The following is a 24,642-nucleotide window of genomic DNA, read 5'->3' as shown; positions in this document are numbered from 1 at the left end:
TGCTTCTATTATAAGAACTATCTCACTTGGCCACCCAGTCAAAGCATAGTCAGCCAAAACTGTACACACTGTGTCCACTGCACACACAGCTATTAGATCACAGTGTTTTTTTCCACTGAGCCCACATGTGGTCAAGAAACCCTTCTCAAAACAGAGCCTCCTCCTACAGCAAGGTAGCTTTGAGATGAAACTATCTGCTAACCCAGGATTGTATTATTATTTTCCAACAAATTAGTGTCCTTTACTACATTGCAAGCTACTAGAAGGGCTAGTGTCGTATTTTTGTCTTTATACTACAGAGCCCAGTGTTTTTGCAGAGTAGACAAGCAACAAAGAACATTTGTAAAATCAATGAACATATGAATCAATGAATGAAAGAAATAGTACTCTTAAGTGCAGTAGTTCTAATCTTTCAGGGTAGCCAATGAATTATTATAAATGATTCATAAGTCTGTATGGCACTGTCAATGATAACTGCAAACTAAAGAAAAAAGTTTCACATGTATGTATTAATATTTTTTAATGTAGGCATATGCTGTTGACTTAATAAAATATAACTCTAACCATTCTTGAGTTTTTTGGTTTCAGAGGGATGGTAGAGTGCACATACTGGGTATTATAGAATACGCTGTGCAGGACATTTTTCTCTTGCCCTCCAGATCCCCTTGCCACCTTCACTACTCTGTGTGGGGCCCCAGTGGCTCACCTTCTGGTCTATATCTCTGAGCCCTCTTGCCTCTGGTTTCAGGTAGGGTGCCACCAAAGAAAGGTACCAGCAGGACATCTATAGGAAAGGGGAAAAGCCAGCTTGGGTATATATTTCTCAGATTTCTCTTTTGATTTGCTACCAGCTGGCTCCTTCCACCTAAGGCTTTAGGTCCTGTAGGCAGCCCCCTCCCATGCTGCTCTCTCCAGATTCCAATAATGCTACCTCTACCTAGCCCTTCAAACCCAGGGGTACTCACAGCTCTTGGTGCACCAACTAATCCCCCCCTTTGTCCCTCCTGTACCATCCTTGTTGGTCCTCCATCCACCCACAGTCTTCCAGACAATCTCTTTACTAAACTCTCCTCATTCACTTGTGCTGAGTGCCCCCATCTCTTCCTGCCAAGACCCTGACTGATAGATGCCCCCACTGATATCTGGGGCAGTATCCCATAAGCAAAAACATTAGTATGTCTGTAGTGAACTATACAAATACACATACCAGGAGGGATAAATAAAAACGATAAATAGTCTCCTGTCAGCTCAGGTGATTTATCACTAGATAAGTTCAGATCTGAACAAGTTTTATAGTCATATGATTCATGAAAAAGCTTTCAGATTAGAGAGCTTTGGGGATTTGGGAATTATAGATATGGGATTGTGGACCTGGTAGAGTCTGTTAACATTTTTGGCATTCTGGGAACCACTGGGCTAGGGGTTCACAGCACAAGACTGTGACGGCTGGCTCAGCAGCAGGGTAACCAGGGACGCTGGAAAAAGATTCTCCATCTGGGAATTGGGTTGATAAACTGCTCCTACAGTGGACAGCGGACATTCGGAGCACAGAAATAGCACTGGCATTTGGAATAATGGTTAAGAGAAAATTCTACTTTCCTTGCATACTGCTATGTATGCCACTGCAGCACCCAGCACTGGACCAAGAACAGGACACCTGGGTGTCAGCACCAACCCTGCCAACAGAACACAGGACCCAAGCAAATCACTGAATTGCAGACCTGTTTCTTCACACATAGATGAAGCAAAATAGCCCGTATTTATTGAGTACTTAACATGGGCCTGGTTCTATTCTAGGTATCAGAACCTCAATTCATGAAATGCTCACAGTTGCTTTTTGAAGTATTACTGTTAGCATCTTCATTTTACAGTTGAAGAAACGGACTGCATTAACTTGTCCAAGGTCACCCTAGCTAAGAAATGGCAAAGCTGGCATTCAAACCCAGAAGTCTGGCTCCCTGCATCCAAGCTCTCAGGTATTATACTTCTCTCTCCCTCCCAAGACTTATTTGAGAGATAGTGAGATGCACATGAAAGAATGTGTGTGAATGCAAGCAGGGCGAGGGGTAGAGGGAGAGAGAATTTCAAGCAGACTCTCTGCTGAGTGCAGAGCCCAACACAGGGCTCTGATCTCATGACCCTGAAATCCAGACCTGAGCTGAAATCAAGAGTTGGACCGTTAACCAACTGAGCCACCCAGGTGCCCCTATATTTCTCTTTCATAAAAGATTTGCTGAGATTCAAAATACATCCTTTATATGGGAATAAAATGGGTCATCAGATTTATTTTTTGTGTGGCAGCTTTCCACAAACCTATTTAGGATTTTGGAGGATAGCTATCACTAGCATATAATAATAACAATGAAAACAGTAATAAATGAAGAGAGAATTACATGCATTTTCCATGTACAATAGTAAGATAGTTCATAATTTCTTTATGCATAAGAACAGTTCATTAACTGCCCTCAGAATGTGTTGAAGGTTAATTCAGTATTTTGTACTGCCTTGTAAATTTGTCAGTTAATACACATATATAAGAAATTTGATAATACTATCATATGTGAACTCCAGGTGCACAAAGACTCTTCACTTTCCAATGAAACCAAGGAAGCAGAATGGTAGACCAAAGAGGGACAGAGTTAAAATTAAATTATGAATTTGCTACTTACTGTTTGTATTACCTTAATTTCCTTATATTTCTATTTCCTAATTGAAATTGATTGGAGAATCTTCTCTGACAGTTGATGGGAAGATACAATGAGGAAGCATCTTTAAAACATCAAACATAGTGCTAAGCAATCTTAAATGCTCAAGAAATGTTGGTTCCCTTCTCTTTTTTTACTATCCTCGTCACCTGTCCTCTACCTCAGCCCTTCTAGAAGCATCGTTGAGTTCAATACTCAAGAGTAAACAACTTGATCTTACGAATTCCAAAGGCATTTCATAATCTTTACTAAAAGAAGAGTCAGTCTCAACTCACATAATGACTCACCTGGAAAAGCCTTACAAACTCTGGCCCTTGAGTGTCAGTGACACTATAGTACGTAATACGAAATATGATGATAGTCCAACATCTTCAATCCTACCAGGAGAGACAAGAAAACAGAACATTTATGCAAAACTTCAACATGGACAAAAGAAAAGTGCCTCTTGTGGCCTTGGCTGCTTATCTGGCAAAACTGCTACTAGAATAATCACTTAAGACCAGAACAGGAAAACAGCTACAGCTGCACGAGTCTCTGTAGCTGCTGACTGCCATTCCCTTAGCAAAAAAAGTTCAAAGTTACATAGTCACTGGTCCTATCTTGCAGGAAATGAAGGCACAGTTCTCTCCTACCTAGGGGAACATGTTAATTCTGTCAAAATTCCACTTTATATGCATTCCCACTTCCCCAACATTCTCTAAAAAGATTGGGTCAAATTAAGGCGAATAAATGCAAAATTTCATTTATATAAAAAAGAAATACTTTAATGAAACAGGTATTTTAAGAGTATTTAGAAAGGTAATGTGTAAACCCTCTATCATTGGATCAGCTGATAAATCTTAAATTGCTATTCTGAAATATTTCTCAAAACTTATTAGAACTAGCTAAATTATATAAATTTATTTTCTGAGTGCTATTATGACAGAATTTTTAGACTACTCTGATTTTCCTATTACTTTCTTAGTATCTATTTTTAAAGATGTGTCAGGTCTTATTTTTCTTTAGTATTTATTCCATGCTCTATGATCAATTGGTAATTGGGTTAAGCAGACTTGGTCACCACAAGAGTCTCTCAGCCAGGTTGAGACTCGTGTTATTTATGTGATGGACATAACTGAGTCAGTCAAGTGACTTAACTGACTTGTACAAAGAAATTGAATCATTATTGATTGGAAATAAATCACTACCAACACACCCAGGCAGAGTGGAGAGGAAGAAAACAGAGAAGCCACAGACATGAAGCTCTGGTATAAAAAGACTTATATTATGGAATACTTTCTGCAGTGCTCTACTTTGCAATTATACAAGGGTTTTATTTATTCATCCATCCCTCCATCCATCCTGAGAGGTATGCCCATAATTTGAACCTACATTGGTAAGCACCAGGAACATTAAAAGAATTATGAATTTGAAAGCACGGTCTCTGCAAGAGGGAGGAGTAAGTGTTGAAGTAGGGGGTCATCAAAGAACTTCCCAGAGGAGGTATTGCTAGAGATGAGTCTTAAAAGATGAGTAACAATTGGCCAGTTCAGGAGTTCAGGAGTAGGTGTGGGCAGTTGGGGGTGATGAGAAGGGTATTCCAAAGACAAGAGGCTGAAAAAAAAAAAAGGCACAAAGGAAATAAACAATGTGGCACATACAGGGAAGCACCTTTAGTTTAGCTCTGCTGGACAAGAAGGCATAAAGGAGAGAATGCTTGAGATGAAGCCAGAGACAGAGGCCAGGCACAGGAGGATTGGGGGGGGTGGGTGGCGGCGGGGAGTTGGATCTGAATGCCATGCGAAGAGTTTAAACTTTATCCTGGAGTTCAGATGGGAAATCCACTATAGGTTTCAAATAAGGTAGTACTGGGATCCTCTTGTGCTTTTAGATGGTCCCTCTGGGCTCTGCACAACCAGGTCTCATTCACCTCTTCTGACATACATCTCCTGCGTTTCCCAACCTCCTTTGGAAAAGAATGTACATGGGAGCCTGGGGAAGAAGAAAGCCCATTGTAAATGGCCAGATGCTATGCCCCAAAGAGAATGCTAAGAAAAAGCTCAAGATGGATTTTAAATAGCTGTTAAGAAGTTTAGCTTAATGCCTCAGTGAGGAAGCTGAGGAAAGGACCCCATCAATCTCCTCTGTCACTAGGTCAGTATTACAGATCAGTTACCTGGTTTATTTACAGTCACCCCAGGCTGTACAGACCACCTGACTTGGAAAGTGTTGAAATAAGCACATCAGGTTTCCACTGAATAGAGGAGGAGGGGAACAGGACTGTGAGATGCCTGGGAAGCAATATGGCATGCAGAGCTATCGAGGAGGAAGGTTTATTATGGCTGCAAACCACAAAAACATTTCTGACTCTGAAACAAGGAACAATGTTTTAGAAAGGTCGTGAGACTATCACATGATGGAAGGTCAAAGCTAGAGAACAAGGTTTGAGACAGAAATGAGAACACAATCTTGCCAGAATACAGTCTTGCCAGGGTGTTTCTTATAAAATTAACCAATTTCAACTTATTTCCCATCCTTGCTTCATTCTTCTTAGGACATAGAATACCATAACATTGCATCAAATTGGCTGTGCTTAGGTTGCATGCTTATCTTCCATTAGATGGTCACTGGGTGGTAAAAGAAACAGTCTGGCTGATGTGGCCTTTAGCAACTCCCTTGCCTTCTGTAATGGTAAGACTTCTATAATGGTAAGCCAGGCCCCAAGACCATATACCATGTTGGAGGACAGTCCCTTAATTGACATTTGAGTGCATTTAGGCAGCAGGAGTAGATTCTGAGACACCAACAAATAATCAGTGTTTACTACAGCAAGGTTTGGTGAAGCCTCAGGGAGGAACATCTGGCCTGAAAGGACCAGCTAAGAGGCACAGTCAAATCATGGAGGTAAAGATACCAAGAGCCAGGAAGGGAAGGGGTATTACACAGAGTGAAGTGAAGAAGTGACACCATGAGAAGGAACACACTTGCCCACCCTGCAGTTTTGCCTAGATGTGACCCTAAAATATTTCCTGAGGTTCACAAATCAAATGGGCCTGTGATTTTGTGATGATAACAGGAGGCTTCAAATCCATATTGCCTCATCAGTTCTCAAACATAGCTCAGATTACATTCAATAAGACTTACGTGACCTAACCTGAGTCGCCTGGGTCTAGAAGTATAACTGAAAGCATAATTTTATTTTATTTTTTAAAGATTTTATTTATCTATTTATTTATTCATTCATTCATTCATTCATGAGATACACAGAGAGAGGCAGAGACACAGGGAGAGGGAGAAGCAGGCTCCCTGTGGGGACCCCAATGTGGCACTAGATCCCAGGACCCTGGGACTACACCCTGGGCCGAAGGCACACGCTCAACCACTGAGCCACCCAGGTGCCCCTGAAAGTATAATTTTAAAGTACGTTTGTGAAATGGTGGTTAAAATGGGACTGGTAGAAGGAAGGCAGAGTTTGAAGCAGACATGAATAAACTGTTTCTTACATTTAGTGCTATAGGACTATGAGCCTTTACTTAATCTGAGATCTGATTTTTCTCCTCTGTAAAATGAGATGGTAATACCTACCATACACAGTTGGTGGCCCAGATTTAGAAAGGAAAACTTATAAAATCACAGTGTACGTAACACTCAATGCACATATATTCCTTTTATTATGTGATGCTTTCAAGAAACTGTTATTCTACCTTCTACTTTATTAGCAATAAATGCCAATTTGAGGTTTCAGGAAAATTCCATAAATTTTAGCCACCACTATTAGTCAACCAAAGAAGATAATTCAATACACTCCAAAGACTAAATATTTCTACAGAAAGGGTCATGACGGTGAACAGGGCCATGCACTGACACTGAGCAGATAGACTGAAGGAAACCGATGTCTGTCAGTTGAAACATTAGTGGTGTACCTACTTATTACTCATTATTACCCAGCTCAAAAAAGTCACAGAAAGCCCAAATGCCTTGGCATCACAGGCCGGAATACTGGCATGTCCCTGAAGAGGAAGCCTTGACTCATAGCACTGGCACTCCAGGTCAGTCTCTTCTGGTTGGTTTATCAGAAGGCAACTAGCACACTTAGTACAGATCCTGGGACAAGGTAGGCTTAAACAACTACTTACTGAACAAGGAGCCTCCTTCCACTTAATCCTCAGTTTTTTTACCTGCAGATGTAAAATGAAACTATCCGTCTGCTACCTGGCTGTGCCTTCCTCAAAAAAAGTGGGAGGACTAGAAAGTCGTCAGAGAGCAGTGTCAATGGGCCTCAAAACTAGAGAAGAGGATGCTGTGTAACTTGTGCCCATGGAGTTGTGTGATGCAGCCACGTCAGGATGGCTTAAAAAACAGAGTATAAGGCTAAAATAAACCATGGTTGTAGTAATAAGACTTGTGTTGAGGGAGGGGCCATTTCTGATCTCTGCTGTCACCTGACAGCCATGAGCCTATGTATTATATTGGTCTATATTTCTTCCTTATCCCTTTCTTTGGAGGAGCACCCTGAGTGTCTAACACGGATGCTGTCCTTTGGCCACATGCATTGGATTGAGCACACTCAGCACCCCCTGCCTCAGTGCTTGCCGCATACCTCAGGTCTGGGTGCAGGAGTGGGTATCTGACCAAAGCTGGGCCACTTCCATGGGACCCCTGCCAGATCTTCATAAGAATTTTTTTCTTTTCCTGAAAGGATAGTGCGCCCCCTGCAGCTGCAAGCAGCCATCTTACTACCTCAAAATTTGTGTGATCTATCTTGAAGCCAAGGAGAAGCAAAGATGTTGGAGACTTCCAGACAGCATCATTTGACTCTATTCTGAGGCATGTCTGAAGTACATACTACCACTTATTTTGCTGCTTAAACTAGTATGAGTTGGGTTCTTGTATCTCACAACTGCAGAATAACAATATCCAGCACTCACACGGCTATAGTCTGCTTCTTCCATTTAGTGACATAGGACTATGAGCCTTTACTTAATCTTTCTGGGATCTGATTTGTGTTGTTTCATGCATCTGACTCCCTTAATCCCCACAACAGCTGCATGAGGAACTATTGTCAAAATCATTCTCTTTACTCTGCAGATGGGAAATGAGGGCACAGAGAGGTGAATTCACTCAGGTCACACATCCAGAAACAGAGATTACCTGGTGGAAATCAACCAGGTAATCTGGCACCAGGGTCCAGGAACTTAGCAACTACAGCACTGTGAACCTGAGGGGCAAGCAATTCAACATGTCTGAGGCTTCAATGTGAGGAGCAAATACACAACATTTTATCAGAGCAGGCTCTCAGTAAATAGCAGTGATTGTAGTATTTGTAATTATTTCCCTACTTCATTCCATTTTCTTCATTCTGAGTGGTGCTTGGTGGGTGGGAATAAATGACCTGATATTTACAAACAGCTCTGAGGATTTGCAATGAATGCTGGGTTCTAAGAATCAAAATAGTCTGTTCCCTAAAAACAAGTAACAGCTCTGTTCCTTTCCACAGATAAAGAATGAACCACAGTTTGGACCTCATAACCTGATTGTGCCTGTCCTAGTCACCATCACTTGAGGCTTGGCTGTTTTTAAAAAATCCTCTCAAAGTGATTGAAAAGAGGCTGAAGATGATGAGATACTTGAGAAAGAATTAGTATACCCTTAACAGTGCTTCAAAGAATTCAAAATCCCTTTGTTCTGAATTCATTTCAACTGCCAATGGTGGAAAAGGGTCTATTTCCTAAATTAGATGAATCCCTATTCTCTACAGATTACAAATCTGATCCAATGAAATATAATTCTAAAGGTAATCTCAATGGTAGAAATTTACCTTGAGATAACTGCAGTCATTTAGAGTCTGCTTCTTTTCTGATTCCACAGCTTTTCCATTCTTATTTGGAACTGTTCTCCCCTGCAGAAATGGACCAAACTAGCCACTTCCCTCTTCCTGGCTGGTTTGCTTTTCCAGGTCCCTCTGGTGAAGAGCAATGTGATTGGTGCTGAGGCATTCCTGGGTGGAGTCATTTGCTGTAGCTATCAAAGGGAAAAACCACCCCATTTATCTCCCTAACTATAAAACTATCATACTGGTTTCATTTTATATTTCCTAATATAACATTCTTCCTGTTCAGCCAGAGTACAATTGCTTTAGTGTGAATTCCAAAGGAGAATCATTAACAGACAAAAGAAGTGCAACAGGGGTGCCTAGGTGAATCAGTTGGTTAAGTGTCCAACTCTTCGTTTTGGCTCAGGTTGTGATCTCAGAGTCATGAGATCAAACCCTGCATCAGGCTCTGCACTCAGCACAGAGTCTGCTTGGGATTCTTTCCCCTTCTCTCTTCCTGTCCCTCTGTTCCTACCCAGCACACTTATGCACTCTCACATACGCATGCATGCTCTCTCTCTCAAATAAAAATCTTTAAAAAGAAGTGCAACAGGGTCTCATGGCTAGCAGGTGACAAAGCAGAAATCAGAATTGGCCTCTCCCTCCAACACAAATTTTATTACTATAACTAGTGTTTCATTTAGCCTTACACTGCCTTCAAAGCCATTCTAAAAGGGCTGCATTGCATAACTCCAGGGCACGAGTTACAGAGCATCCTATCTCTGCTTCTGAGGATCACTAGTACTGCTCTCTTGTGAATTTTGAGTCCTCCTACTTTTTAGAGGAAGTTGCAGTAAAGTAACAGTCCTGTACTTACATTTTTACATTTGCAGATGTAGAAACTGATGAAGTTGTCATAGCTGGAATAAAAAAAAAAAAAAAAAAAAAAAAACAGCTAAAGATCTAAGTTCAAGATTTTCACTTTCAAGATGGGCCCTTGAAGGACATTCCAGATATACCCATCAAGAAAATTAGGTTTTTCATGACTAGAGCTCAGCACTTGAGTTTCCTAAGCTGTTAAAACTTCCCATTAATATCAAAACCAAAGTGTGAAAGACTGAATGTGGAGATTTTTAAACCATGACAAGTAAGGCTTGATGTAAAGAGAAGGGCAGCATTGCTCCCACACAGAGGAGACTTGGATTGGAAGCTCTCAGGGCTTGGAAGGCATGGCAAGGAGAAAAGAGAATTATATTCAGGAAAGGCTATTCAATCTGACCCTTCCTGGCTTAAATCTCTGGAATGTAGGGTAATACAAACAGTAGGTTTAAGTATTCAAGGATGGAGAAGCTTATGTGCCATCCCCACCTAAAACTCTGGGATGAGGCATCCTGCAAAAAACCTAAAATGACCTCCCAGAAATTGCCATGGAAGACCTAGAGAGAGCCAGTCATTTCCCATCTCCCCCAGTGAGAACCGACTGGGGCAAGCTCTCAGGGGAATCACGATAGCTAAGATCAAACAACTTTGTGGCCTAGGGCCTCAGGGTTGAGAACCCAAGTCAGGGGGTCAAACAGTAGGTCTAGCCAGGCCATAGAAGACCAAGGGTCAGCAAGAACTGATCTCTCAAGGAGCACTGCCTATGCCTACAGAGTAAACAAGAACTCCACCAGTAGTGGGGGCAATGTGAATAGCCACCCTCCCCACCTCCTATTACCAAAGAGTAAGGCAGGAAAGAAAAGTCTGAAGGACAACACTAGGCCCACAATGCTACAAACATCTCCTGTGCCCAGACACAATTTCAAGATACAAAGCAGAAGACAAAAACCCACCACAGAAAAGAATCAGAATGGGAAGTTGGAATTTTGATTGAGCTTAAGTCATGAACTTAATGATTTCCTTAAAAAAGCTTTTTTAAATCAAGGCAGTGAATGTTTTTGAAGCAGTAAAATAGAGCTGAGTGCAAAGATAGATGAATTAAGGCACACTTTCTGTAAATCTGGCTTGTGACTGTATTCAAAACCCACTCCATGAAGATAAATGAGATAAAATTCCTGCCTTAATAAGCGTATGATATAGTGGTGTATATTATAAGGTGAAGCATTGAAGCTAGGAGTTTTCTGCCTTATAATTTTGCATGTGATTGGTCTTGACATTTTATGAATAAATACATTTCATGCTTATAAACTAGGGCCTATGAGGGCTAAGTGAGAATAAAGTCGAGGGCCAGAAGAGTTAATGTTCTACTGCAGGAATATAATGCCAACTGAGAAAAACATACTAGAGCTGGACGAAAGCCCAGTAAAGGACAATCTAACTAATCACCAAGTTGAGAAGGATGCTTTATGAAAAGACATATTATGATGATAAACCAGTCAAAAAATGAAAATGCTGAGAGGGAACAGATTGATATCTCTGTTTTTTTTTTTTCCTAAAATAGTGCAATCATGATAAGCCATTACTGGATTCCAATCCAAAAAAATTAAAAATGGGGTGGCTAGCTCTGGGGTCTATGCACTCTACTTTTTTTTTGACCTAATAAACCCACATGATACCAGAAGTAACATGATTTTAGGTATTTGTATTTTATATGCTATGGAGGCAGGCAAAGTTCATGTGGTATGTTTATTCCCTTGCCCAGAAAAGGTGCCAACAATGGAGGATCTGTTTTCAGAAGACTCCAGTCAAGAAGGGACTTTCCCTGAAACATTTTAAAGCCAGACACTGAGAAAACCCAGATGCAATGTAGAAGAATTCTTATTACCCAATGAAACCCAGCCACAGTGACACTGTCCACATGGAGCACATTCAGGAGAGGTTCAGAGAACTGCAGACTTACACAGTAACTTCTAAAGCAGACAAGACAAATCTCACAACTCAGAGTAGACTTTGGGAAAACGCATAAGAAATGGCTTAACTTTGTATCCAGGACTTTGAAGCCAGAAGCAGACATCTCAACACAGAGAAAATTTTGAGTTATGGCAGTAATTTGGGCTATGTAGCAGATGAGGTGGCTGGGCCAGCAAGGCCATTCAAACATGATAGATAAAGCACTATCATCAATTCAATAGCAAGGAAGAAATAGGCACCTGTATAAAAACACATTCTGCTTCCTTTATAGTTACTTTTACATGTTTGAAATTGTACAGAGATCTTATTACAGAGTATGGGTTTAGTCATTCTCAACAAATGCTTTTGATGTCTCTATAAAAATCTAAGTTAAATATCCCCCTCTGCATGGATCCTGACTGGTTATTAAAATCAAGATTCTGGTAAATAATGGCAAGGACTTTTTTTTTTGGTGAGTATGCTAAATGGGCTATACTTATTTATGATTCTACAGCTCCTGTCCCCTATTATCTTTCCAAGCTGTACAATCTCACAACTTTTGAATTTCTTGTGTACCTAGGATGTGACTTCTTCCAACATGCTCCTTTCTAGTCAGCATCTAAAGTGGCCATACTTGTGCCCATCGTGTGCTGGAGCTGATTTGCGCTGGCTCGTAAAAGCTGGTTATTAAATTTTAGGAATTTTGTGAGCCAGTTGTTAGCCTCAGCTGTAATTAAAAATGAATTATATAACCTTGCAATTAAATAATTTATATTTGGGACGCCTGGGTGGCTCAGCAGTTGAGCCTCTGCCTCCAGCTAAGGGCGTGATCCTGGGATCCAAGATCGAGTCCTGCATCAGGCTCCCTGTGTCCTGCATCAGGCTCCTCTGCCTCCCTCCTGCATCAGGCTCCTCTGCCTCCAGCTAAGGGCGTGATCCTGGGATCCAAGATCGAGTCCTGCATCAGGCTCCCTGAGTCCTGCATCAGGCTCCTCTGCCTGTGTCTCTGCCTCTGTGTATGAGTGTGTCACTCATGAATATATAAATAAATCTTTAAAAAATAATTTATATTTAAAACAAAATTAAGAAATACTATTTAATTACATTTTACTATTTTTTTATGCCTTTGAGGCTAATTACATCTGTTCCTATGTATAGTACAAATACCACCTAATGGTGTGCTACTGTAAGTCTCTTCCCAACTCTGTACTCTACACTCATGCAGTAGTCTGAAATTGGCCATGGTGGGGTATTTACATCAAGAAAATCCGCAATTTACTATAAATAAGGGCTTATTTGTTGATTGTTCAGAATTTAAAAAGTGAGGTAGAGGGATGCCTGGGTAGCTTAGTGGTTGAGTGTCTGCCTTTGACTCAGGGTGTGGTCCTAGAGTTCTGGGATGAAGTCCCACATTGGGCTCCCCCACAGGGAGTCTGCTTCTCCCTCTGCCTATGTCTCTGCCTCTCTCCGTGTGTCTCTCATGAATAAAAGTAAAGGAGAAAGTGTTTAAAATACAGATTAAACCTACAAGTATATTGTACCTGTAGCCATTACACTGTAAATAACACAAATAAACAAGGGCATATTCTTCCATTACTCAAAAACTATTTTCTGATTCAGCAAAGAAGTGACTCATGTCACCTATGAAAGAGTGATGTCCTGACATATGTCTTGATTGTTTCACTGCTGTCTTCCTGGTTAACATAAATGCAGACACCAACCAGCATTTATGTCAGAACTACACTCATTCATCAAGTGATATATTATTCATCAACAGATACAAGGGTTCAACAACAACAACAAAAAATCAGAAGTATTTTATGAGAATCAAGAATCAATTGGGTCTATGGAATTTACAGTAAGGGTTTAGTGTATTTATTATTGCTTGTAAATTGTGTAGTACACATCCTAAATATGTTTTATAATAACCTTATATAAATAACACACATACATTTTTTTCCAGACAGCTGTTAAACATTTATCTGCAAAACACTGCTTGTGCCTCACTCTCATATAGGGAAAGGGAGATTGGTCCATTTTTGTTAATTTTGTTTTTACTATTAGAACAGTTATCTCTTTTATTGTGAAATATCCAATTTCAGATCTCTGTATATTGGCCCTTAGTTGTTTTCTACAGCATCAAAGTAGCTTGGCTAAGGGCTACTACAAGGAAAAAAAAAAGGCAGTAATTACCTATTTTCTTTACAATTAAAAGTGGCTCTTAAGAGGATGAATATAGTTGACCCTTGAACAACACAGGTTTGAACTGTGTGTTCCACTTATACGCAGATTTTTTACAGCACAGTTCTATAAATATTTATATTTATATAAATTTGATCCTTCTTTCTTTCTTTTCTCTTCCTTATATTTGTTTTTCCTAATAACGTTCTCTAGCTTACTTTATTGTAAGAATACAGTATGTAACACAAATAACATACAAAAATATGAGATATCGACTGTTTAGGTTATTGGTAAGGTTTCCAGTCAATAGGAAGCTACTAGTAGTTAAGTTTTACCCAGATTTTCGACTATCTGGGGGGGGGGGGGGTTGGTACCTCCTAACCCATGCATTTTTCAAGGGTCAACTGTATGTACACACTGCATTATCTGTGCTAATAATCAAGCTGACCCAAAACATGTTAGTTGTGCCTTTGAAGTTATTCTGAGTTTGAAATAGATTTATGTTTGTGATGTTTCAAAGAAAATGATTTTTTTTTTTTTTACTTTTTAAGAAATCAGTATGTATTCTGAGAACTACATCTTAAACCCAGATCTGCAATCCACCAACTCTGTTATCTGCTTAGATAACTTCCTGTACTTCAGTTTCCCCATCTGTGAAATGAACATGATAATGGAATCTACTGCATAGGGCTGTTGTGATAATTAGATTCGTCAATGTGTGTAAAGTATTTGAAAGAGTGGCTGGCATAGAACAGAAGTCTTGCCATTATCATTATCCCTACTTTTACTACTGCAATTGCCGCTGCCACACAAAGGAGTCAATTCACTGACTTACAGATACTAAAAGTAAACTGTTAAGGGTCCTAATCTTAGACTCATGCTGGTGCAGAAAAAATGACTTACCAAAGATCACACAGTTTGTCATATTAGAACCAAAAATAGATGTAATGTCTTCTGATAATCTAAGATTATCTCGTTCAGCTATTGGCTTCTTTCTGACCTTTTTATTTATCTTGACTAGTCAGTCAATTTCTACGAGCTATATGATTCTTTTATGAAAAAGAATTCTTTTATCTAAGTATACTAGAATGCTGTAGAGGTATATTGTCCAATATGGTAGCCACTAGCTACATGTGGCTACTGAGCATTTGATGTGTGACTAGGGGGAACCGCGATATACTGTAAGTGTAAAATACACATGAGATTTTAAAAACTTCCCATAAAATTAAAATGTAAAATATCCATTAATAATGTTTATGATGGTTAAAAATTTAAATTATACTTTTTGAATGTATTGGGCTAAATAGAATGTATTATTAAAATTAATTTTACCTGTTTCTTTTTACTTAATGTTACATCTCGAAAACTTAAAATTACATATGTGGCCCAAATTTGTAGTTTGCATTATATTTATATTGGACAGTCCTGCTCTGTATAAGAGTAATCTCTATGTCCAACTTTGAAAGCTGGAAATATTGTTCTGTTTAATAAATTTAAGAAGTGTTTATGGCCTCAAAGGAACTATCATCCCGTAGTCATCCAAGGTAGAAATCTAAGAGGTATTGGTGACTCTTCCCTCTTCCTTGATCCCACACACAATAACGGTTGAATCATTCTCATTCTATCTCTCCATCTCCATCCCTCCTACCATTGCAGTCCTCACCATCCTTATGTGGACATTACAAGAGTCTTCATACCCCCTCTACCTGGCCACCAGTCTTGGATCCCAAAATCCATCTCCAACATTGCTGCCAGAATAATATGTATCTAAAACACAAGTCAGATCATTGTACTTTACTGAGAAAGGCCCTTCCCTTGGTTCCTATTACCAAGTTCATTGGCATGACACATCCACCTATCCCTATGGTTTTGACACTGCTTACCTGTCTAATCTCATCTCAACTCATTACACATGCTACTTTTGAAGTGATATGAATAAAATCTTAAATATGCTCATTTTGTTAAATATTGGGTTGTCATGGAGGTGTACATAGTAGAAAAGAATGGAGAAGACCTGGGTAATGGTATGAAACGATCATTTATAATATTTATAAATTCATTAGTAAATTTTTCTGAATTAAATAAAAAGCTCAGGATCAACATCTTACATGATGTCCTAGCCAATGTGTTAAAAACAGGAAGGAAAAAACAGTCTGTATGGTTTTATCAGACACATGTTAATATGATTCCTCAGATCTCCTCAAAACTGTGATCTCCTGAAATCAATTATGAAAAGAGTTCGGTGCCTGGGACATGGTGTATATTTAAATCACAATTACTTTTTAACCCTTTGCTCACCTCCACCAACCCCTACCTCCATCATCACAAGTCTCTAGGGGGAGCCTGGGAAATGAAATCCCAACTTTCAAATATAATGGATGGTTTAAGCACTCACTCACTTTCAAGGCCTTTATCCATGTCAGAGACCACTGATTAAGGAGGTTAAGGAGCTTAAATATATGTTATTACATGGAAGAGCTTTATTTGTTGAAAATAGTGAAGAGAAAAAGAAAAGCACAGAAGGCAGTGTAAGTAATAATTGGAAAAACAGGGAAAACACATTTCATGCCTGCTTCTTTCCTGACAACTTAAACAAACAAGAAAGGAGTCATGTGAATGGCCAGGTTATCTCTATTTCAAAAAGTATTTGTCATAATATATGGAGATACATTGGAGAAATTTCATTTAGTATTAACATGAAATTTTCATTCTGATGAAAGACAATTTGCTTCTAGCTAACATTCTCAGTAACTATCCTGCTCAGTAACTATCCTTACTCTCCCTAGTAAATTATAAAAATTAAAAAGTAATTCTATAATAACGGACTTACACACTTATATAAATCAATAATTATGGAAATATCATTGATGTTGCCATTCTCACTTAGATAATGCTTAGATTTTTTTCCTTCAAAGATGTAGAGTCCATTTTTTTATTTTTAAGATTATAAGAATTTTATAATAGTTATCACCCTTGTGACTAAGATTTGTACTCAGACTGATAGATTTGGAACACATAATTAATAAGCATTTGCACCGTTACTAAAATGAAGATGCAATGACACAGCTGAACTTCTCCAACGTATGACAGCTGGTCAAAAACAAACATTCTCATAAGCTTTGTTATTAAGCTGCTTATATTTGTAGAATCTGCAAGTCTGAGAAATATTTAGAATCTACCTAATCCACGTTCAGATCCAATTTAGGCATCCCATTCAATTCATCAAGAGGTTTTTTTTCTCTTTTGCTCTCGGATTTAATTCATCAGACTTCTATATAATGCTTGAATAGTTTTTAAGCTTTCTGAAATTTTAACCATCAAAATGACACCCCTGGCTAATTACCGCACTTAGAGGCTGATTTCCTATGTCAAAATTCCCCATTTTGAGGGAGTTCTGGCACAGGGTGGTACTTGCTTATAGCTGGATTAAGATTACCCAAATTTTGAGAAGATTTAGCTTTCACAGCCCCCATTGGGCAAGGCAAGATGAGATTGTCATTCTTTTCTGGTTTCTACAACTCATGTTTTTTCAATATAGAAGGTTAAGAGGGGATCCCTGGGTGGCACAGTGGTTTAGTGCCTGCCTTTGGCCCAGGGTGTGATCCTGGAGACGGAGATCTAATCCCACGTCAGGCTCCCAGTGCATGGAGCCTGCTTCTCCCTCTGCCTATGTCTCTGCCTCTCTCTCTCTCTCTCTCTCTCTCTCTCTCTCTGTGATTATCATAAATAAAAAAATTTAAAAGAAAAGGTTAAGAGGATTTCCATCTAAAATTTACATTATATTTCTGCAAAATAATAAATAAAAAATTTAAAAAAAGGTTAAGAGGATTTCCATCTAAAATTTACATTATATTTCTGCAAAATTACATTGCGGTAGCAGCCACACTAGAAATTTTAGCTCTCTGAGGATGCTAAAACAAAAACACAATGTTGCTGTGACTTTTTCCCTAGACTTTTCTGTGCTTCCAACACTCCCCATCCTCATTTGCTCTCCAATTCCAATCTTTCAATCCAGGGAAAGGCAAACCATGCCACATGGGCCAAATCTGGACTGCCACCTGCTTTTGGTAAATAAAATTCTATTAGAATACACCCACACTCATTTGTTTATATACTGTCTATGGCAGCTTTCATGCTACAACAGGAAAACTGAATAATTGTGACACAGATCATATGGTCTGCAAGCCTAAAATAATTACAAACTGGCCCTTTAGAACAATATTTCCTCACCTTTGATCACTGAGTACCCACTTTCATCTCTTCCTCCTATGTGGTAGATGCCCAAGTCAAGGGAACTCTTCCACTTTTTCAAGAACACAGCAAATACTTCCAAACCACAAAACGCTCTCTCTGCTAATAATACCCTCCTTTAACCTTCACTTTGTGGAGTTCCGAATCATCCTTTAAAATTCACCTCTCCTGTCATTTTAAAAAAAATTTTAATTTATTTATTCATGATAGACAGAGACAGAGACAGAGAGAGAGAGAGAGAGAGAGGCAGAGCACAGGCAGAGGGAGAATTAGGCTCCATGCAGGGAGCCCGACATGGGACTTGATCTCGGGACTCCAGGATCACGCTCTGGGCCAAAGGCAGGCGCTGAACCACCGAGCCACCCAGGGATCCCCTCTCCTGTCATTTCACTTGCGGTTCTTTTCTTGTCTATCCCATGAAATAATACTCTTTTGTATCATTTTATTTTATAAACACATTTGTTAGAATTTATCTCATTCTCTTTTAAGAATATCTTTTGTGCCCTCAAGTATATAATTAAGTTCATTTAGAAAGAACAGATTTCCTTACTATATTATCTTACCATACAGACTCATGGTATCCATTTATTCAATTCTTCTAAAGAGCTGTTTTGAGCTATTCTTCTTCTAATAATAGCACTGTGAAACAGAGATAGTATCATATACAACTTTGTATTTCATTTTCCCCAAATCCCCGTCCAATCCATCGCTGTCACTCCCCAGGTAGCCCAAAGCACAGTGCCCAGTTCATAGTGTAAGATAAACTTCAAAAGGATCAGAGATTAAATGTAGAATATTAAACCACACAAGTACAGTTGACCATTAAACAACATGCATTTGAGCTCGAACAACATGCATTTGAACTCGTGGGCCCACTTATATGCCGATTTTTTTCAAAAGTAAAAACATATGAAATCTGTTGCTGACACCTTGGGGAAACAGGAATTCATATACTGCTGATGGGAATTCAAAACGGTATACTAACAGACACTTTGGCAACTTCTAGCAAAACCACATGCCTTTAGCTTCTAGCTCAGCAATCTGACATCTAACAATCTAACCAAAGATATACCAGCAGAGGTATATCTGCAAAGATATATGCAGAGGGTTATTCTTGACACCATTTGTAATAGCATAAGATGGGAGTAACCCAAGTGTTCATAGATAGCAGGCTGGATGAGACCACAGAAAACTATGAAGCTACAAAAAAGGAAGCAAGAATACCTCTATATTACTACTAAGAAGAGATCCCCACCATATGTCATTATTGGAAACAGCAAAGTGCATATAGTATGCGTCTGCTATTTTTCAGAAACAGTTGTTTTCCTTAATCCACCTCCCTTCCACCTGTAAACACATACAAAATAGCACATAACTTCAGGAAAAGTACTGCTTGATAACTCAATTCACTTTGAGTCACAAAAGCCAAAGTGAAATGTTCTCCTATTGCTGCCTATTCAGTTTCCCTAGTACCACTCAGAAACTTCTTAGGCAACAAGGGTCTGCAGCACTCTGCCCTTGCCTGACCTGATTTGGGGGAATGTGAAGAGCTTTTCAGACAAAATGTGTTTAGTTATTTTCATAATTTCCAATTGACCAGGCCCAAAAATAAGGTCAAGTTTTTCAAAATAAAACCCCATATGATAATGTAGTTATTTAATACTTACCCAAAGGAATGTATAGCTGAAATTCCATCAAAATATTTTTATTGCTAATTATGGGAAGAATTTTAATGTAACACTTACTTTATACCTACTATGAGCTAGGCACTATTTTCATTACTTCATAAATATTAACTAATTTAACTTTATAAAAACCTATAAGGCATTCCCACAGTTTCATTAAAAAAGGAACTGTAGCACAGAGGAATTAAATAATCTGTCCAAAGTCACACAGCTACTAAGTGGCAGAGCTGGGATTTGAACTCAGGCTTGACTATTTAACAACCATACTCCACCACCTCTGTTCAACTCCTCTAGCACTTCAGTTACGCTACAGTTCACAGTACAGGCTCCCTTGTTTTCTGTAGCCAAATACCATGTTTTAAGCATATACATCAACTTAAGTATATGGCAGTTTTTAAAATATCTTTGAACATGTTCTTCAAATCCACATAGAAGACAGTCTTCAGAGCAAGGGTCAAAGGGAAGTTAAGAATAATAAGTACATGGAGTTAAATATACAATTCTTTCCAATCCTTCATACATGGTTCCCTAACTGTTCATTTACTTAAAAAAAAAAAAACATGGTGGAAAAATTTTCTGGATCTGCTACAAATTATAATGGTAAAAATTCATTAGCTTAAAAAAAAGTCACAAGTTTATTGGCTTATTTCTTTCACCATGAGGAGCATGTATCATTTTATTTGCCCAAAGCTCACCTCTCCTCAATACAGCATACAAACTCACTCCCGGGAGATTGAAGAGAGCTGTTCAAAGACAGAATTTTGGAAGTGCTTGGTGAAAACATAAGCCCATTCTCAGGATATGACCATAGAGAATAATTGTGAAAGGCAGCGCATATAAAATTCTGAAAAACGTAACATGACTATAACCTATACATTGAAAACAGATTATGTTAGAGACAAAGTTATACTACTATATACATACATAATTCATGTTTATCATAGTCTATTTTACAGTTAACTTTGAAAAAAATGGCCCAATTACAAAAACAGTACCTTACACTTCTTTGTGGCTGACCACACTCCTATCAATTGCATTCTCTACCTTTGAAAACTAGCACTGCCTACAAATAAAAATATACTGAAATTCCCTTAAACTCAAGGGATTAGTGATATAGGTATTATGCTAGAAGGCAGTATCCAGTGAAAAAATGTCTTTGTAAGTCCTATTCATTTATACATTATGGAACAATGGAAGAAGGAGGTAAAATTCCTTAAGCCACTAAGACAGACACAGGATATCCCCAAGCAAAGTAGAAATTCTCTTGATCTTGGGAAATAACAAAAAAGAATTTAAATTGTCTTAGGAGATCCTAGAGCAAAGGGGGTAAATTTAAAATAGTGGGGGAAAAATCCAGTGAGGACTATAGAGAACCAGTATTTTAATCAATTCATCTACTCTTAAGACAAAAACACAATGAAAATGTCTGTCAGTTTGATACTCAAGATAGGCTGGGGGAATAAACAAAAGAAACTAGAAGGAAAGACCATTCACATCAGGCCTATATCCATTACCATTTCTGTAACAACAGCAACCATGCATGACACATTTTTCTGAATTACTCCTGTTTCAATATTCTGTATTATAGTTCAGATACATTCATCTGTATTTATCACATGTTGTGATTTTTGTGTGGTCCCAGGTTCTCCTTCCTGACTAGGAGCTGGACAAAAGTGACCTTTTGGTTCCCCTAACATTTCCCTCTTATCCTCCCCACACCCATACAACCCCAATACTGATGTGTTTTGGCACTGTAACTGTACCTTTCTTCTCAGAGTGACAGCCAGGATTCCCAACCTGAACAACCTCAGACTTTCAGCCCTGAACTGCTCTCCAGGCTATCAGTCCAATCCTATCCTCTCCCCCTCAAGTGAGAAAACTTAATTTTCTTGGCTCTGTGCCCTAAACTTCCTAATATCAACCACCCAACCCCAGCTGCTTTTTTGGCCACAAGTTCCCTTTCCCTAAGCCTCAACAACAAAAAAGGATATTTTAGGTACTTACCTACCCAGCTAACTTTACTTCCTCCCTCTCTAAAAGGTTTTCTCACAGTGCAGTGAAGAAGAAGAAACAGGAAGAGAAAATTAGTTCAATTCCTGAAATATTTACTGAGCATCCATGGTATGTTCCATGTAAGCACTGAACTTTACACTAGCTGAGAGGGGATGGGGCTGACACACCCCAAATGAATGACATACATCCCTTGCTCTCAAAACTCTTGGAGTTGAATGGTGACAGGGGTGAAAAATCAAGCAGAATACAGGGGTGATTCTTACATGAGATAATCTAGCTTCATTTGAGGAATGACTTAGAGAGGGAAAGGATGAACTAGGGAAATAACGCTTGCCTTTTTCTGCTATGAGCACCAAAGGGGAAGCAATTGCTTCTAACCAGAAGACTGGGAAAGTCTTTGTAGAGGAAATGGCTCTGGAATTAGATCTGAAAGGTAAGTAGGACTTTAATAGTAGACAATGACAGAAAGTGTGGGAGAACTCCCTTGGTGTTCCTGCCTATGTTGCAGCGCCCTAAAATCCATCTGACAGCTCTCACTCACTTTTCCGGTGAGCAAGTGTATTAGTTTGCTAGGTCTGCCCAAACAAAGTACCCACAAACTGAGTGGCTTAAACAACAGAAATTTATTTTCTCATGGTTCTGGAGGCCAGAAGCCCTAGATCAAGGTTCCTAGCAAAGCTAGTTCCTTCTGAGGGCAGTGAGGGAGAAATTGTTCATGCCTCATGCCTAGCTTCTGGCGGTCTGCTAGCAATCTTGTCATTCCTTGCATCACTCTGATCTCTGCCTTCATTTTCACATGGTTTGTTCCCTGTGTGCATATCATTTTTCAAATTTCCCCTTTTTGGGCAGCCCTCGTGGCTCAGCGGTTTAGTGCTGCCTTTGGCGCAGGGTGTGATCCTGGAGACCCTGGATTGAGTCCCATGTCGGGCTCCCTGCATGGAGCCTGCTTCTCCCTCTGTCTGTGTCTCTGCCATTCTGTGTGTGTGTGTGTGTGTGTGTGTGTGTGTGTGTGTGTGTCTCATGAATACATAAATAAAATCTTTAAATTAAAAAAAAAACAAATTTCCCCTTTCTAAAAAGACACCAATCATACTAGATGGGGGACCATCCTAATGACCTCATTTTAACTTGATTACCTCTGGGAAGGCAATATCTCCAAGTAAGGTCACATTCTGAGACATTGAGTATTAAGAGTTCAACAGATGAATTGCAGAGGGCAGATAGAACTCAACCCATAACAGGAAGATACTAGAAATATAAACCAATATACGAATATTACACTAATTATATTATTAATTAACACTGAAATATAATGCATGTGTTTCATATTAATCAATATAATTATGAGTAACAAAACTGTATTAATACACTTATTATAAATATTATGATTTACAATATATATAATGATAACATAAATCTTTACTGACCACTTACATGAGCTAAATTATTTTTTCAATATTATTTAGTTCTCACAACATCCTATGAAAAACTTCCTATTTAAAGATAAAGAAAAAATAAAGATGAAGAAACCGATATTTAGAGGGGTTAAAAAATTGCATACAACCATATGCTTGCAGGCAGTGAAGCTGAAACTTGAACCAAGGTCTAAGTACTTCTATCCTTGGAACCCTAATCACTGCACTGAGTATGGTAGTAATATAACACACATTTAGAAATGGACAGCTGTAAAGTAATAAAATGGATTCTTCTATATGATTTGTGAAAATTACTCTATATTTAAAATTACTTTACATAGACAAATTAGATTACTTGTAGCACAAAGGCATTTTCATATTTGCAGATTTTTGTTAGGTGAAATACTGGCCTTTTTCAAATTCTTCACCTCAAATCCCCATACCATCCTGAAGAAACACTTCAAATTTCATGTTTTTAGAGTCTCTATTTCTGAATAGCAAGAAGGGCACATCTTGTGCCTACAGATTCCAAGTCCAACAATGACTTGTTTCTTCCCATTAGAAGTAAATGAACAGAGAGAACAGATAACGCATTACAGTACCAATAGAATCCAAATAAAAATACTAGAGAACCTGGCTTCTGAACAAGTGATAAAAGGTTTAATGCCATCTACTCTTACTGTAAGTCCCGTTCAGAGGATACCAAGTTTAAAAGGGGGGAAGCAAGTGGGGGTATTTTTTCATCTTTCCGTTTTGGTAACAGGAGTTGTATTGAAAAGGGATCATTATGGTAATAACATTTTAGATTTTCATAGTACTTTAGAATTTTCAAAGTGTTCTCACATATTTTATTTGGTGGGCAATTTACAGATAAAGACACTTAGGCCCAGAGAGTTTAAGTGGTCTCCCAATCTGACCTAGCTAATCAATAATAAGAAACACAAAAAATACATTCCATACGTTCAGAACAGCTTTTTGCTATCCCTTAGCCTTTGGGAACACCATGTAGCTCTTCAATGTCAAAGCTAAAATGACTTATGAAGCTCTTCATCAAGAATCTGTTGCAAAAGATGCTGAACTGTTTTTCAGGCCAAAAATATTTATTAGCTGTTAATCAAAGTGTTCCTGATCTTCGTATGATTTCATGAGTAGCTACCAAATACCACACGTAAACAATGAACTACAGAAAAGAACACCAAAGACTGTCATTCATCCAAGGTACTAAAATATTACATTAATTTATTCACTGATTCAGTGAGTGAGTTGAATAAATGAGCTGAATATTGAGAAACTACTCTGTGCTAGACATTGTGCTACATATTAGGAGTACAATAATGAGAAGAGAAATCATCCCGTCTTAAGACTTTACTGGCTGACGTGTATAATGTATATGTGTGGGGTGTGTGTGTGTGTGTGGGGGGATAATCAGGAAAGGCCTCTCAAAGGAAGGGATATAAGTGCTGAGGTTTAAAGTACGTGGCTGAACTTAACAAGGACCAACGATGTGGCAGGGGAGGGTGTGGTAAAGTAGAAATAGATACCAGGCAGAGGAAACAGACTGCAAAGGGCTCAAATTGGGATGGCACATAACATATTTTAATATAGATGAAGTGTCTCTAATAGCCACCACTACTTTCTCACCCCTGTTTCTCTCTTTAGCACTCTTCATTCAGGTTTCCATCTCTGCCATTCAAGCCATTCTTAAGGTCAGCAATGATTACCATATTGGAAATCCAACAGGCACTTCTCTCACCTCATTCATCTCTCACTGG

At 38.8% G+C, this 24,642-nt stretch overlaps 1 protein-coding gene across 11 annotated transcripts in view; it reads right to left on the bottom strand.

The window, feature by feature from the left end:
* ARHGAP28 (Rho GTPase activating protein 28) overlaps positions 1-24,642 on the bottom strand; it is a 258,329-nt gene that overhangs the window by 209,234 nt on the left and 24,453 nt on the right. For 4 of the 11 annotated variants that reach the window (XM_049112917.1, XM_049112916.1, XM_049112914.1 and 1 more), the window contains exons 2-4: positions 2,993-3,082; positions 2,682-2,769; positions 707-784 (exon numbers count right to left, since the gene is read on the bottom strand). The gene's annotated coding sequence lies outside the window, so the exon portion shown is untranslated. Of the gene's footprint in view, positions 1-706; positions 785-2,669; positions 2,770-2,992; positions 3,083-8,502; positions 8,658-18,320; positions 18,397-20,137; positions 20,348-21,446; positions 22,760-24,642 lie in introns of those variants that run through there. The other 7 variants (XM_049112909.1, XM_049112908.1, XM_049112911.1 and 4 more) reach the window with 7 other exon arrangements.

The sequence above is a fragment of the Canis lupus genome, chromosome 7, assembly GCF_003254725.2.
Source record: "Canis lupus dingo isolate Sandy chromosome 7, ASM325472v2, whole genome shotgun sequence".
Taxonomy (NCBI): Eukaryota; Metazoa; Chordata; class Mammalia; order Carnivora; family Canidae; genus Canis; species Canis lupus.
This window is presented reverse-complemented; position numbering and strand designations above follow the sequence as displayed.